General features: G+C 40.4%; 1 protein-coding gene across 1 annotated transcript in view; it reads left to right on the top strand.

The window, feature by feature from the left end:
* Positions 1–13,964, top strand: part of LOC138173869 (adenylate kinase 7-like) — a gene marked incomplete at its 5' end in the record, with an annotated part of 127,433 nt that overhangs the window by 13,071 nt on the left and 100,398 nt on the right. The gene's annotated exons all lie outside the window — the stretch shown is intronic.

Consider the following 13,964-nt stretch of genomic DNA (forward strand, 5'->3'; position numbering starts at 1 on the left):
ACTAAAAATTCCTCAAGGATAACCTCATACTACCCTTCTGTATCCTCTCATAGACCACATTGGAATATTTATTAAGCAGTCAAGAAATGAATTGTCTGGCTGCCTGACTGAGGAAAACTAACCGTCCTTGTTTTTAAAAGATTAATGTTTAGTATATTCTTTTCCATGCCATCCTTGGATCTGTAGCATCTCCAAGGTTTTATACTTTGAAGTTTCACTCTCCAACAGAAATCTCCTATCATCTTTCCCATACACTTTCACACTAAACCTATACTTTTTCTTCATCAAGATCTCTAATATCTTTCTGTTTGTTTGCTTGCTCTTTGGAGGACAATTGGGGATTAAGTGACTTGCCCGATGTCACATGGCTAGTTTTTGTGTTTAAGTGTCTGAGGCCAGATTTGAACTCAGGTCCTCCTGTCTCCAGGGCCAGTGCTCTATTCACTGTGCTACGTAGCTGCCCCAAGATCTCTAATATCTTGACCACACTATTTTCTTCATATTAATGTCCCCAATTTTAAATTACCTTGCCTCTATATCTAATATTTACCCTATTGTCTTCCACATTAGTAGCTTGATAGACAGTACCTGAGAATTTTCTGTCCAAAAGATCTCCCCAATTCTGAATAACGTCTCTATTAACATTCTTCTGTTGCTTCACTTATGCTACTGAGCCTCCCTGGAGAATATAACAAAATTAATCTTATTTAATCAACAAAGTTATGATATAAAAACTCAACTGTGCCCAAACTACTATTCAGCCATCCTAATTTCCTTTTATTATCACAAGTAATAAATGTCAGAACTGGGATTTGAATTTGAGGCCCTTTTAATACAACTCTACTGCTCTTTCCACTGTAACACACACAGACATACACACCTTTCAACAGAGCTTCCATCAACTCCTTTTATTCCCCAAAATTCCTTTCGATCATCACACCTTCTCTATTCTTTTCCTCATATCTAAAATGAAAAGGTATCCCTATTCTTTACTAATGTTATTCCCTCCACCAAAGTTCTTGACCCCATCTGGCCTCCTACAGACCCTTATTCTGTCAATCGTCTCCTCCTATGCATTTTTCCTTATGTACTATTTCCCTCCCATCTGTCTACAAATGTGCTCAGGTCCTCTGAATTCTAAAAAAAGGTCTTCCCTTAACCTTATTCAAGTACCATCTCATCTCTCACCCATCATGGACAATTTTTAGAAAAGTATTTTATAGAGCTGTGTGGTTTTGGCCCCAGGAAGGCTGTGGTGGCCAGAGAAGACTTAAGGAAAGTAAATCACCAGCAGCTGTGGTGGTTTCCAGACTTTTCAACCCATAAACACCAAAAAGAAAGTAAAAGGTCAGTCTGGAACTCTGTTATGATATAAACTCTGGAAAGGAAGGGCAAGGTCCAGCTCCTGCCCCTGGGGCAAGAGGTGGCAGAGGGACAGGGGCTACAGCTGCAGCATCTGCCATGTGGCTGCCGCAGGAGCTCCTAGCCTACAGATCATAGGGGGACCAAACAACCATTTAGAGGACAATCACTCTTGCTTTGACCTTCTTTGATATGGCTCGCTTTCGTGGGCAGTAGTCCTGGGGTGTGAAATGCCAGTTTTCCAGTGTGGTTTCTATAGAGAGGGTGCTCTCCTTGGACCTCTGAAAACATTTGGAAAACCCCCAGCAATTTGGGACAAAGCTTTCCTCTCTAGAAGTAGAGTTCTACTGTGGCAAAGAGCTCAAAAGTCAAGTAATTGACTGGCAATATGATCAAGCAGAGGAAGCACAAACAGATCATAGAATTCTTTTTTGGGGGATAAAAAGGATCAAAGCACGGAACAAGAGGAAGACAACAAAGTCAAAACTCCTGCATTAAAAGCTTCTAAGAAAAATATGAATTGGTTACAGGCCATGGAGAAGCTCAAGAAGGACTTTGAAAATCAAGTAAGAGAAGTGGAGGAAAAACTGGGAAGAGAAATGAGAATGATGCAAGAAAATCACGAAAAGAGAGACAACAACCTGACTGAAGAAAAAAATGCCTTAAAAAATAGACTAATTCAAATGGCAAAAGGGTCCCAAAAAGCCAATGAGGAGAAGAATGCCTTAAAAAGACGAATTTGCCAGATGGAAAAGGAATTTCAAAAATTCACTGAAGAGAATAATTCCTTCAAAATCAGATTGGAATAAATGGAAGCTAATGACTTCATGAGAAATCAAAATACTATAAAACTGATCCAAACAAATGAAAAAGTCAAAGGCAGTGTTTTTCTCATTGGAAAAACCACTGACCTGGAAAACATATCTAGACAAGATAATTTTAAAATTATTGGGCTACCTGAAAGCCCTGATCAAAAAAAGAACCTATAAATCATCCTTCAAGAAATTCTCAAGGAAAATTGCCCTGATATTTATTTATTTAGATATATATTTTAATGCATTTGATGTACTAATTAATACATTTAATATAATATATACTTATATATATATACATATATGTATATATTTAGAATCAGAGGGCAAAATAGGAATTGAAAGAATTCATCTATCACCTCTTGAAAAAAGATACCAAAAAGAAAACTCCTAGGAATATTATAGCCAAATTCCAGGTTCCCAGGTCAAGGAGAAAATATTACAAGCAGCCAGGAAGAAGCAATTTGAATGTTGTGGAAACACAATCAGGATAACACAAGATCTAGCAGCTTCTAGATTAAGGGATCAAAGGGCTTGGAATATGACATTCCAGAGGTCAAAGAAGCTAGGATTAAAACCAAGAATCACCTACCCAGCAAAACAGTATAATGTTTCAGGTGAAAATATGGTCATGCAATAAAATAGAGAACTTTCAAGCATTCTTGATGAAAAAAAACAGAGTTTAAAAGAAAATTTGACATTCAAATACAAGAAGCAAGAGAAACATGAGAAGGTAAACAGGGAAAAGAAATCATAAGAAACTTAATCAAAGTTGAACTATGTACATTCCTACATGGAAAAACCATAATTGTAATTTATGAAACTTTTCTCAGTATGAAGATAATTGAAGGAAATATAAATGTATATATATATATATATATATATTTATACATACATATATATGTTTATATAGGAGGGTATTGTGCATATAAATACATGCGTGTATATATGTGTACATGTATACATAGAGGGCACAGGATCAGTTGAATAGGAAGGGATGATAGCTAAAAAATAAAAGTAAGAGGTGAGAGAGGAATATAATGAGAGGAGATAGGGAGAGATAGGGTAAATTACCTCACATAAAAATGGCAAGAGAAAACTGTTACAATGGAGGGGAAGAACCAGAAGGCAAAAGGGAATGGGTCAACCTTACTCTCATTGAATTTGGCTTAAGGAGGAAATAACATACACACTAAATTGGGTATCTTACCCTACAGGAAAGTAGGGGGGTGTATCAGCATATTGACATATTCACAATGCCTATGGAAATTACAGATATGCTGATATAATTATCCATCACAAAAGACATCATGCTTGCCATATGGGGGAATAAGCTAGAAAATTTATTAAGATACCAAAAGACTGAGTCCCAAAACCAGAAAGTGAAAGCCATCAGAGTAGTTATAACATTGGCACAGGTAGATAAAGTAGAAAGCAACCACATTCTCAAGCCTTTAAAACAGAACAGGCTACCTCAGGCAAAGGTCCTCCTCTCCCCACTCACAGCAACCACCCAGCGTCCAGGAAGCACACTCCCAGCAGCTCTGGCCCCTGGCAGTCTTCAGCAGGAGTCCTTAGCAGAAATTCTGGCTGACTCAAAAAGGGCTTCGCTCTGCTGCTGCCTCTGCTGCTGCTGCCACTGTTGCCGCCACTGCTAGCCACCGCAGGAACTCTAGTTTGGCTTCTGCTTCCTCTTGCTCCGCCCCTTCCTGCTACATCAGCAAGTCCAATGGGGCATGGAAGATCTTTAAATCCCATAACCCTTACATTCGGCCCCAAGATCTTTCATGTCCCTTACTTGGCAAAAAATACAGTAGGAATAACTGGTGTCAACAAAATTTCACAACAATATAACAAGAATAGCACACAATAAACACAGAAAACCATATTTTAGGGTGGGTCTTGAGCACAAGCTCCCCATCATTCCCCCCACCCCGAACAAATGGGGCCCCAAAATCTTGTGGTAAGGGGTGAAGGTCTCTTCTTCCATGGCTACTTGCTGCTGAAATCAGATGTAGAGCTGTCCCTGTCCTCAGGGGTCCCATTTGAGAGGTCAGTTCTTAATATGCTTGATGGCAGGTCCAAGGGTGACACATCACAGTTGCAGACAGGGGGTGACATCCAGCTTAAGCTATCAGGGATCTACAGGTGGAGGGTACCAAGCCTGTGGAAACAAATCTAGCAAACAAGGTGAACAGACAAAAAATCAAGAAGAAGCAAAGAGACAATAACCAGACTATTGTAGCCTCATAATAGATAAAGTAGATAAAGTAGAAAGTGGTAGAATAAATGAGTTAAGGGTACAATTTTGTAATCATCTTCTCCAGAATAAACAATAGTTATGGTGTTATCCCTCCCATGTGCTATAATCTCTGCAGCCTTTGGAACATCATCTGGCTTCCATTTTACCCATACTTTAGCTCCTGATTTTATTCTATCATTAGAACCAAATCCTCCAGTTCCTGTGACAGTTATTTTGGAAGGAGGGTCAGTTTTTACAAGTGGTATTGTTTTACAAGGCATGATAATCACTTGAACTATCCTATCATTTTTGTGAATCTGTATGGGCCCTTCACCTAAATTCTGGAATGTTACAACAATTTCTCCTTGATAATTAGAATCTATTACTCCAGCCAATACATGTATTCCTTGAGCTGCTAATCCTGATTTGGGTAAAATCTGTCCAAAGTGATTTTTAGAGATTCTTATGCATATCCCAGTGGAGATTTTTCTTATTTCTTTTCTGTCCAACCAAAAGTCCTCTAAACAATGTAAATCATACCCCACCGAACCAGGCGGTCCTGGGTATGGTGCTGGGACATCTGGCCTCAAGGTCCAATACTCAATATTTGGGATCTTATGTGTTTGTTGTTTTCTAATTTGCAGATTGGGGGTCATCATTCTGGCTAGAGGTGTACTTCCTCCCAATGGTCTATTATTCAAATTATGCAAAGCCATGAACAAATTATCCTTCCAATGTTGATATGAATTATTGGAACTTAACTTCCTCAACTGTTCTTTCAGTAATCCATTCATTCTTTCAATTAACCCATATGCTTCTGGATAATATGGAATATGATATATCCATTCTATATTGTTTATTATACAATGCTTCTTCATTTCATCGACTTTGAAATGTGACCCATTGTCACTTTGAATCTGCATTGGGGTTCCATCATATAGACTTATGAGATCTAGAGTTTTACAAGTGTTTTTCTGGGTTGCATTCTTATAAGGACAAGCTACTAGTACACCTGAATAGGTGTCAACACAAGTACATATAAATCTGCATCCTTTATCCAGTGGTAGTGGACCAATATAATCTATTTGCCAGATTTGGGCTGGGACTTTTCCTCTTGCTATCTCTCCAGTTACTACCCGAGGAACAGTTCGCTCCTTTTCCAATTGACATATATGACATTCTTCTGCTATCTGTTTTAACTGTGAATGAGAGATACTAATACCTCGATCTTGTGCCCACTGGTGTGTGGCCTGGACCCCCAAATGGCCTGCTTTTTGGTGGACCCATTTTGCTAATACCGGATCATCAGTTGTTGTCACAGTAGGGACAATATGTTCAGTAGCAATCTTTGCCAGTCGATCAGCATGAGCATTGTATTTACGTTCTGGTGTGGTGAGGGCCACATGAGCATCTACATGAAAAACTGAAAAGTCAGTGACCAAAGACATGTTCCAGATATCTTCCCATAATTCTTTGCCCCAGACTTGTTTGCCATGAATTTCCCAATTTTCATTTTTCCACATGGGCATCCATGTAGCTAACCCATTAGCTACCGCCCATGAATCAGTGAATATATGACACTGTCCTCCTTGTTCTGTTTTGATGGCTTGATATACTGCCATAAGTTCAGCATATTGGCTACTTGCACCTATCCCAGTACTTTCCAAAGTCCTTCTAGTACATGGGTTATAGGCCACTGCTTTCCAATGTCTTTTTTGCCCCAAATATTTTGCTGTCCCATCAGTAAACCATGCATGTCTCTTTTTTTCCTCAGTTAATACATCATATCCCTCATTCCATTTTACAGTGGATGGTACTAACTGTTGCTTTGGCTCAGGGGGTATGTCATTCCTCTCAATTTCTATGTTTGATACAGATTCATGTAGAGCAGAGACTCCGCTTTTGCCTGTTTTCGCTCTATTTTGAATATACCACTTCCATTTGATTATACTAGCCTCTTGGGGATGTCCAATTCTGTGAGAAGCTGGGGTACTCATTACCCAGGTCATCATTGGGATTCCAGGTCTTAATATCACTTCATGGCCCAGAGTCAGTTGTTCAGTCTCCACCAAAGCCCAATATGCAGCTAACAACTGCTTTTCAAAAGGTGTATACTGGACTCCAGATGAAGGGAGTTTCCTACACCAAAATCCCAAAGGTACATTTCGGCTTTGTTGTTTTTGCCATAAGCTCCAGTTTGCATAATCATCTTGTACAGTCACTTGCAATTCCACTGGACCATTTTGCATGAGCCACAAATCTAGAGCCAATTGTATGGCAGCCTTGGCTTCTTCAAAAGCTTTACTCTGCTCAAGTCCCCAATCGAATTCATATTTCTTCCGTGTGACTCTATATAAAGGTTTTAAAATCTGTCCCAAATGTGGAATGTGGTGCCTCCAGTATCCAAACAATCCTATGAACTTTTGGGCCTCCTTCTTATTGATAGGAGTAGGAAAATTCTGAATCTTTTGTCGGGCTTGAGGAAGAATCTCCCGTAGCCTCTTGTTCCATTGTATACCCAAAAATTTCACATTTTGAGCTGGTCCTTGAACCTTTGTAGGGTTAATTTCCCACCCTTTACTTTTCATATGCTCAATTAGAAGGGTCAAACTCCTTTCCACTTCTTTCGCATCTTTTCCCTGTATCATGATATCATCAATGTAGTGGGTAAGCTGTACACCAGGTAGCTTTAATTCATCCAACTGTTCAGCCACAATCCTGTGACAAATAGTGGGGCTATGTATGTACCCTTGTGGCAAGCGGGTGAAAGTATATTGTCTACCCTGCCAAGTGAAAGCGAAGTGGTCCCATTGTTTAGGGTCTATTGGTATGGTGAAGAAGCCATTTGCCAAGTCAATAACTGCATACCAAGTCCCATCATATTTCTGGATCCTTTCTATTAAGGTGATGGTATCTGGAACAGCAGCATACAAAGAAGGAGTCACCTTATTCAACTGTCTATAATCCACAGTCATTCTCCATGTCCCATCTGATTTTCTTACTGGCCAGACAGGATTATTCCATATTGTGGTTGTAGGGACTAACATTCCCGCTTCAGCATATTCCTTTATAGTAGTGGTAATTTCATCTTGCCCACCTGGCACACGATACTGTTTTAAAGTAATTACTTCAGAAGGTTCAGGTAAAGTGATTGGGTCCATTTTTAGTTTTCCCACTAAAACTGTATTAATTCTTATCTTCCTCACAGCAAATTGGTATCTCCCTTCAGGTAAATTCAGAGTCATGCCTCTCAATACATCTATTCCAATGATGTATTCAGGAATGGGTACAACCACCACAGTATATTCTTTCTTAGGTAACTGCCCAATTTTCATTGTTATTTTAACTTGCCTGGCTGATATTTCAGCACCTCCTAGACCTGTGATGGTAATAGGAGTTCCATGTTTAAACTTATCAGGGTTTCCATAGATAAGTGTGGCCTCAGCCCCAGTATCAAGCAGTGCCCTAGTCACAGTAGTTGATCCATTCTTCCAATATATTGTTAAACCAATATGGGGTCTGCAATCTCTTCTGCATATTTCTTTTATCTGGGCTGGGGCTTGGCCTATCTCCTATACCCCCTGAAGGTGGGGCAAACTTGGATACAAAGATTCAGATTCAGAAATACCTGCAGGGGTGGTTCCTGCTTCCCTGTTCATTCTAATGCTAAGTACCTTTTCTTGGTACAGCTTATGCAGCTCTTCAGTTGGAATACCATCTATTCTTCTAAAGTCCACCCCTGCTCTTAATAGAGCAGTAAACAGTTCCCTTCTTGTTGGTCTATTTTGTCTCTGAATCCTCTGGCTGTTTACTCTTCTCTCTGGAGGCAATTTGTCTTTTTCCCATTCCCCTAAATCGCTTAATTGTGAAATCTTATCCAGCACCTCTGAAAGAGGGTGCCCTATTTCTCCAATTAATAGAGTCAGAATTAGGTGCTTATATGCAGGAGGAGCCGTCTTCACTATGATATTTCTATGAGGAACTCCTAGGGGGGTATCATAATATGCATTTGCATCTCCAATCAGGATAGCAGTTTTCATTACCTCCTCCTTTAGCTTTCTCATACAGTCTCTAAGTGAGTACCAGGGTCTGTCTCCCCTAGGCCACATAGATTCAGTAGGATATTGCTTTTTGCATCCTTCTGCAGCTAAGGCTAGCAGATTAGTTTTGTTATTTCCTCCTTGCATATGGTGATCCCTAAAAGCCTGGTGTACAAGGATTCTGACTGATACTTATGAATTTTAAACAGTCCTCATTGTCCAGTGTTATTCCTCCGGCGCCTTCATCAGTGATTCTTACTATCCAAGACACTAAAGACTCCCCCATTCTTTGGGTAAATCTACTCAATATATCAGTGATCTCCTGTTGAGTGAAATCCTCAATTATCTCCCTGGACTCTGTTTTGCCCCTGTGGTTCTCCTGTCTTCTTCTTCGCATGGGGAGAGCTTCTACATTAGAAGACTCCTCATCTAACCTTGCTCCATTCTCCTCACACACATTCTCCTGGAAGCTGTCAGGGCAACTCTTCCCAGCCTGTACAAAAGCTGCATGCATGTTCCTTCTGCTAGTTTTTTGCTTCCTTTTAGCTACATAAACAGTAGCTTGCTCCTGGACCACATGAGTCCCTCCAGTTTGCTCTTCTGAGTGCTGTGACACAGAAGAATCCTCAGGCAAACCAGCTGACTCCCTAGCCATCCAAGCTCTTTCCTCCAGCAGCTTATCCCTACTTTTACACATAAGGTGATAACTTGTTAGCAGCACCCAGCCTTTCCTGCACACTCCTGCCAGTTCTTTGCCTGGTTCTATGGGTATTTCTTGCAAACATCTTTCCAAATCTCCAGGTTCTCCCTCTTTTAGCCTTGGTTCCCAGTTTTCACAGGGCCCTGTGCGTTTAGCCCATTCTCTGGCTAGAGAGGAATAAGGCAAATCCTCCCATCCTGGAATAGACATTGCTCCCTCTAAAGCCCCACTGCTTCCAAATAGAGGCCTGACATTTTGTGATCCCATCCTGGTCGCCAAATGTATCAGCAATGCCATATTCACAATGCCTATGGAAATTACAGATATGCTGATATAATTATCCATCACAAAATACATCATTCTTGCCATATGGGGGAATAAGCTAGAAAATTTATTAAGATACCAAAAGACTGAGTCCCAAAACTAGAAAGTAAAAGCCATCAGAGTAGTTATGAAATTGGCACAGGTAGATAAAGTAGAAAGCACCCACATTCTCAAGCCTTTAAAACAGAACAGGCTACCTCAGGCAAAGGTCCTCCTCTCCCCACTCACAGCAACCACCCAGCGTCCAGGAAGCGCCCTCCCAGCAGCTCCGGCCCCTGGCAGTCCTCAGCAGGAGTCCTTAGCAGAAATTCTGGCTGACTCAAAAAGGGCTTCGCGCTGCCGCTGCCTCTGCTGCTGCCGCCGCCGTCACTACCACTGCTAGCCACCACAGGAACTCTAGCTTGGCTTCTGCTTTCTCTTGCTCCACCCCTTCCTGCTACGTCAGCAAGTCCAATGGGGCATGGAAGATGTTTAAATCCCATAACCCTTACAGGGGAAAAGGGTTAAAAGGAGGGATGATAGAAGGGAGTGCAGATTGGTGGGAAGGGTAGTTAGAAGTACACACTTCTGAAAAGGGATAGGGTCAAAGTAGAAAATAGAATAATTGGGGGGGGACAGGATGGAGGGAAATATAGTAATTCTTTCACAATATATATACTATGGAAATGTTTTGAGTAACTACACATGTATAACCTATATTGAATCATTTTTCCTCACAATAGGGATGGGTAATGAGGGAAGAAGGGAAGAAATCTGGAGATCAAGGTTTTAAAATCAAATGTTAAAAATATGTTATTATTATTTGCATGCAACTGGGAAATAAGATGTACAGGTACTGGGGTATAGAAATTCATCTTGCCCTACTGGAGAGTAAGAGGGGGTATGGGGAAGGATATAAGGGAGAGCAGATTGGGGGAAGTGGTATTCAGTGGAATCGCTATTTTGGGGGTGGGGATGGGGGAAAGACAGGAAGAGAATTTGTAACTCAAAAGTCTTGTTGAAATGAATGTTGAGAGCTAAAAATAAACAAATTAAAAAATTTTTTTTAAAGAAAAGTATTTTATATCTAGTGATTCCACTTCCTAATTATCCACCCTCACTTCAACCCTTTTTATATGGCTTCAAACCTAACAACATTGTTGCCCTTTCAAAACTGCATAGTCATCTCCTAATTGCCAGATTCAGTCACCTTTCTCAAGTATTTGTCACAGTTGACCACATCTTCATGTCATTTACTATGTAATCCTGTGGTTCCCATTCTGTTGAAGCTATTTTGAGGGAACTTAGAGATTGTCATTGAAGCACACCAGCCATGCCAAAGGCCTTTTGTCATGGGCACATTTTACCTCATACAAGGGAAAGCGATTGAATCCAGACATCTGAGGCAGAAGTGGGAGTTGAAGAATGGGAAGAATGGGAAGAACATGAGGAAGAAATCAAGGAAAGAGCAAGGTTGAATAATGATAGGCAAATGGGCTGGGTTTTATATAGGAAAGAAAGGTGGTCCTGCTTAGGTACTATTGATTGATCACCTATGCCTTAAGGCAGGTAGGTGGCATAGTGGATAGAGAGCTGGGCCTTAGGAACCCAAGTTCAAATCTGTCCCCAGCACTGTGCCACTCTGGGCAAGTCACTTCCTCTGCCTCAATGGGCATCTCTAAAATGGGGATAATAATAGTACCTACTTTCCAGGATTATGTGAGGATCAAGTATATTAATATTTGTGAAGCAAATTGGCACAGTAACAGGCACATAGTAGGAACTTAAATGCTTGTTTCCTTCCTTCCTGTGCTCAATGGGCAGGGGAGCAACCACTTAGCCAGGTTCTGTGAGGTATAGAAGTTTACAGTAGGGAACATTCCAGAGAAGAGGAAAAGATATGGAGCACAGCAGGAATATCATAAAGAAGGATGGGGGCATCTTTAGAGCACAGGCAACTTGTTAAAGAAAAACCAGTCCTGAAAAACCAGAGCCTTGTTTCAGAGACAAAGTGCTCTCCTGTTCTCTACCTAGCTTGCTATCCATGCCTTCTCTGCCCTTCACTATCTCCTTATTTTCGTCTTTATTATTTAATGTGGGTCATCCCAAGAGTTTTGTCCTTAGCCTACTTCTCTTCCACCACCTCTCCCCACCTTGGTCTCTCTTATAGCAATTTCATGCCACTCCCATGGCTTCAGCTAGCACCTACACACTGATAACTCCCAAATCTGTATGACTAACCTTGTTCTTGCTTTTGAGATTCAGACATTTGCCTAACATCTTCACCTAGATATCACCTCAAACTTGACATGTTCATAAGTGATTTTATTATCTTTCCTACAAAACCTGCTTCTTATTGAGACAACAACATTCCTTTCAGTCTCATGTTTGAAACACTGATATAATCTTAGATTCTTGGCTTTCCCTTACCGCTCCTATCCACTCATTTACCAATTACTGTTGGATCTCCAAAACATTCCACAAATCTATTTCTTTTCTATTATTCTCACTGCTGTTATACAGTACAGGATCTCATTACCTATTACAGTGATCTCCAAGGTTTCCCTGCCTCAACTCTCTCCTACTTCTATCATATCTATGCAGATGATCCTTAAATATTCATATTAAGGGACAGCTAGATGGTGCAGTGAATAGAGCACCAGCCCTGGAGTCAGGAGAGGATCCGAGTTCAAATTCAGCTTCAGACACTTAACACTTACTAGCTGTGTGACCTTGGGCAAGTCACTTAACCCCAATTTCCCTGCCTTTCCCCCTCCAAAAAGACCAAAAAGAAATATTCATGTTAAATCTCCATCTCCCCCTGACCTTCTATCTTGCTCGGTGAATATTTCAAACTGGACGCCTCAGAGACATATTAGTGGTGGTGCACACTTGTGATCTGTAATCTACAGTAAGAGACTGAGGCTGATGGATGGCTTGAGTTCAGGGGTTCTGAGCTATAGTACCCCTAAAGATGATCAGGTGTGCACACTAAGTCAATAATATGGTGACACCCTGGAAGCTCGGGCCCACCAGGCTGCCTAAAGGAGAGTGAATTGTCCCAGGTCCAAAAAACAAAGGATTTTAAAGTTTCCATACCAAACAGCACTGGAATTGGTCCTGTGAGTGACCATTGCACTTCCAGCCTGGGAGACCTAGCCTCTAAATAAATACAGGAAGGAAGGGAAGGAGAGAGAGAGGGAGGGAGGAAGGAAGGAAGGAAGGAAGGAAGGAAGGAAGGAAGGAAGGAAGGGAGAAAGGGAAGAAGGGAGAGAGGGAGGGAGAGAATAAGTCTAATATTGCACTTGCTGAATTTCCTTCTTAACTCTCCCTCTCTTTCAAACTTACCTATCTCTTTCAAAGGTATCACTGTCCTTCCAGTGTTTCAGATACATAATCTCACCATTATCCTCAATTCATTGCTGTTCAACACTTCAGTCAGTTGCCAAATCTTGTTTTTTCTTTCTTCCTTGACACAGCTATCATTTTAGTGCAGGCCTTCATTCCATCCCTAGATTATTATAAAATTCTATTGCTTGATCTCCCAGCCTCAAAATTCTCACCACTCCATCCAGTCCATTCAATAATTTTCCTTAAGGGAGGATTTGATTATGTGACTCTGCTACTCAACCATGTGGCTTCTTATTGCCTTTAGGATAAAATGAAAACCTCCTCTTTTTTATCTTTTAAAAATATTTATTTATTTTTAATTTTTAAAAGATACTTATTTTTAATTTTCAATGTTTACTTTTACTAGATTTTGAGTTTTAATTTTTCTTCACCTTCTTTCCCTCCCCCTTCCCCAAGATGACCTGCAGTCTGATATAGGCCAGTCATATTAAATCATATTAAACACATTTCCACATTACTCATGCTCATGTTGTAAAGAAGAATTACAACCAAAGGGGAAAACCATGAGACAGAAGAAACAAGAGAAAGGAAAGATAGTATGCTTCAATTTGCATTCAGATTCCTTAGTTCTTTCTCTGGATATGGATAGCATTTTCCATTGTGAGTCTTTTGGAATTGTCTTAGATAATTGCATTGCTGAGAAGAGCTAAGTCTATCAAAGTTGGTCATAGTATAGTGTTGCTGTTACTGTGTACAGTGTTTTCCTGATTCTGCTCACTTCACTCAGCATCAGTTCATGAATGTCTCTCCAGGCTTTTTTGAAGTCTGCCGCTCATCATTTCTTATGGAACAAAAGTATTGTATTACATTCATATGCCATAACTTGTTCTGCCATCCTCCAATTGATGTGCATCCCCTCAATTTCCAATTCTTTGCCACCACAAAAAGAGCTGCTATTAATATTTTTGTACATGTGGGTCCTTTTCTCATTTTTATTATCTCTTTAGGATACAGACCTAGAAGTGGTATTGCTGGATCAAAAGGTGTGCACAGTTTTATAGCCCTTTGGGCATAGTTCCAAATTGCTCTACAGAATGATTGGATCAATTAACAACTCCACCAACAATGCATTAGTGTTCCAATTTTCCCACATC

Source organism: Petaurus breviceps, unplaced genomic scaffold (assembly GCF_028583685.1).
Source record: "Petaurus breviceps papuanus isolate PSGF00001 unplaced genomic scaffold, PetGlider_PUasm1.0 66, whole genome shotgun sequence".
NCBI lineage: Eukaryota > Metazoa > Chordata > Mammalia > Diprotodontia > Petauridae > Petaurus > Petaurus breviceps.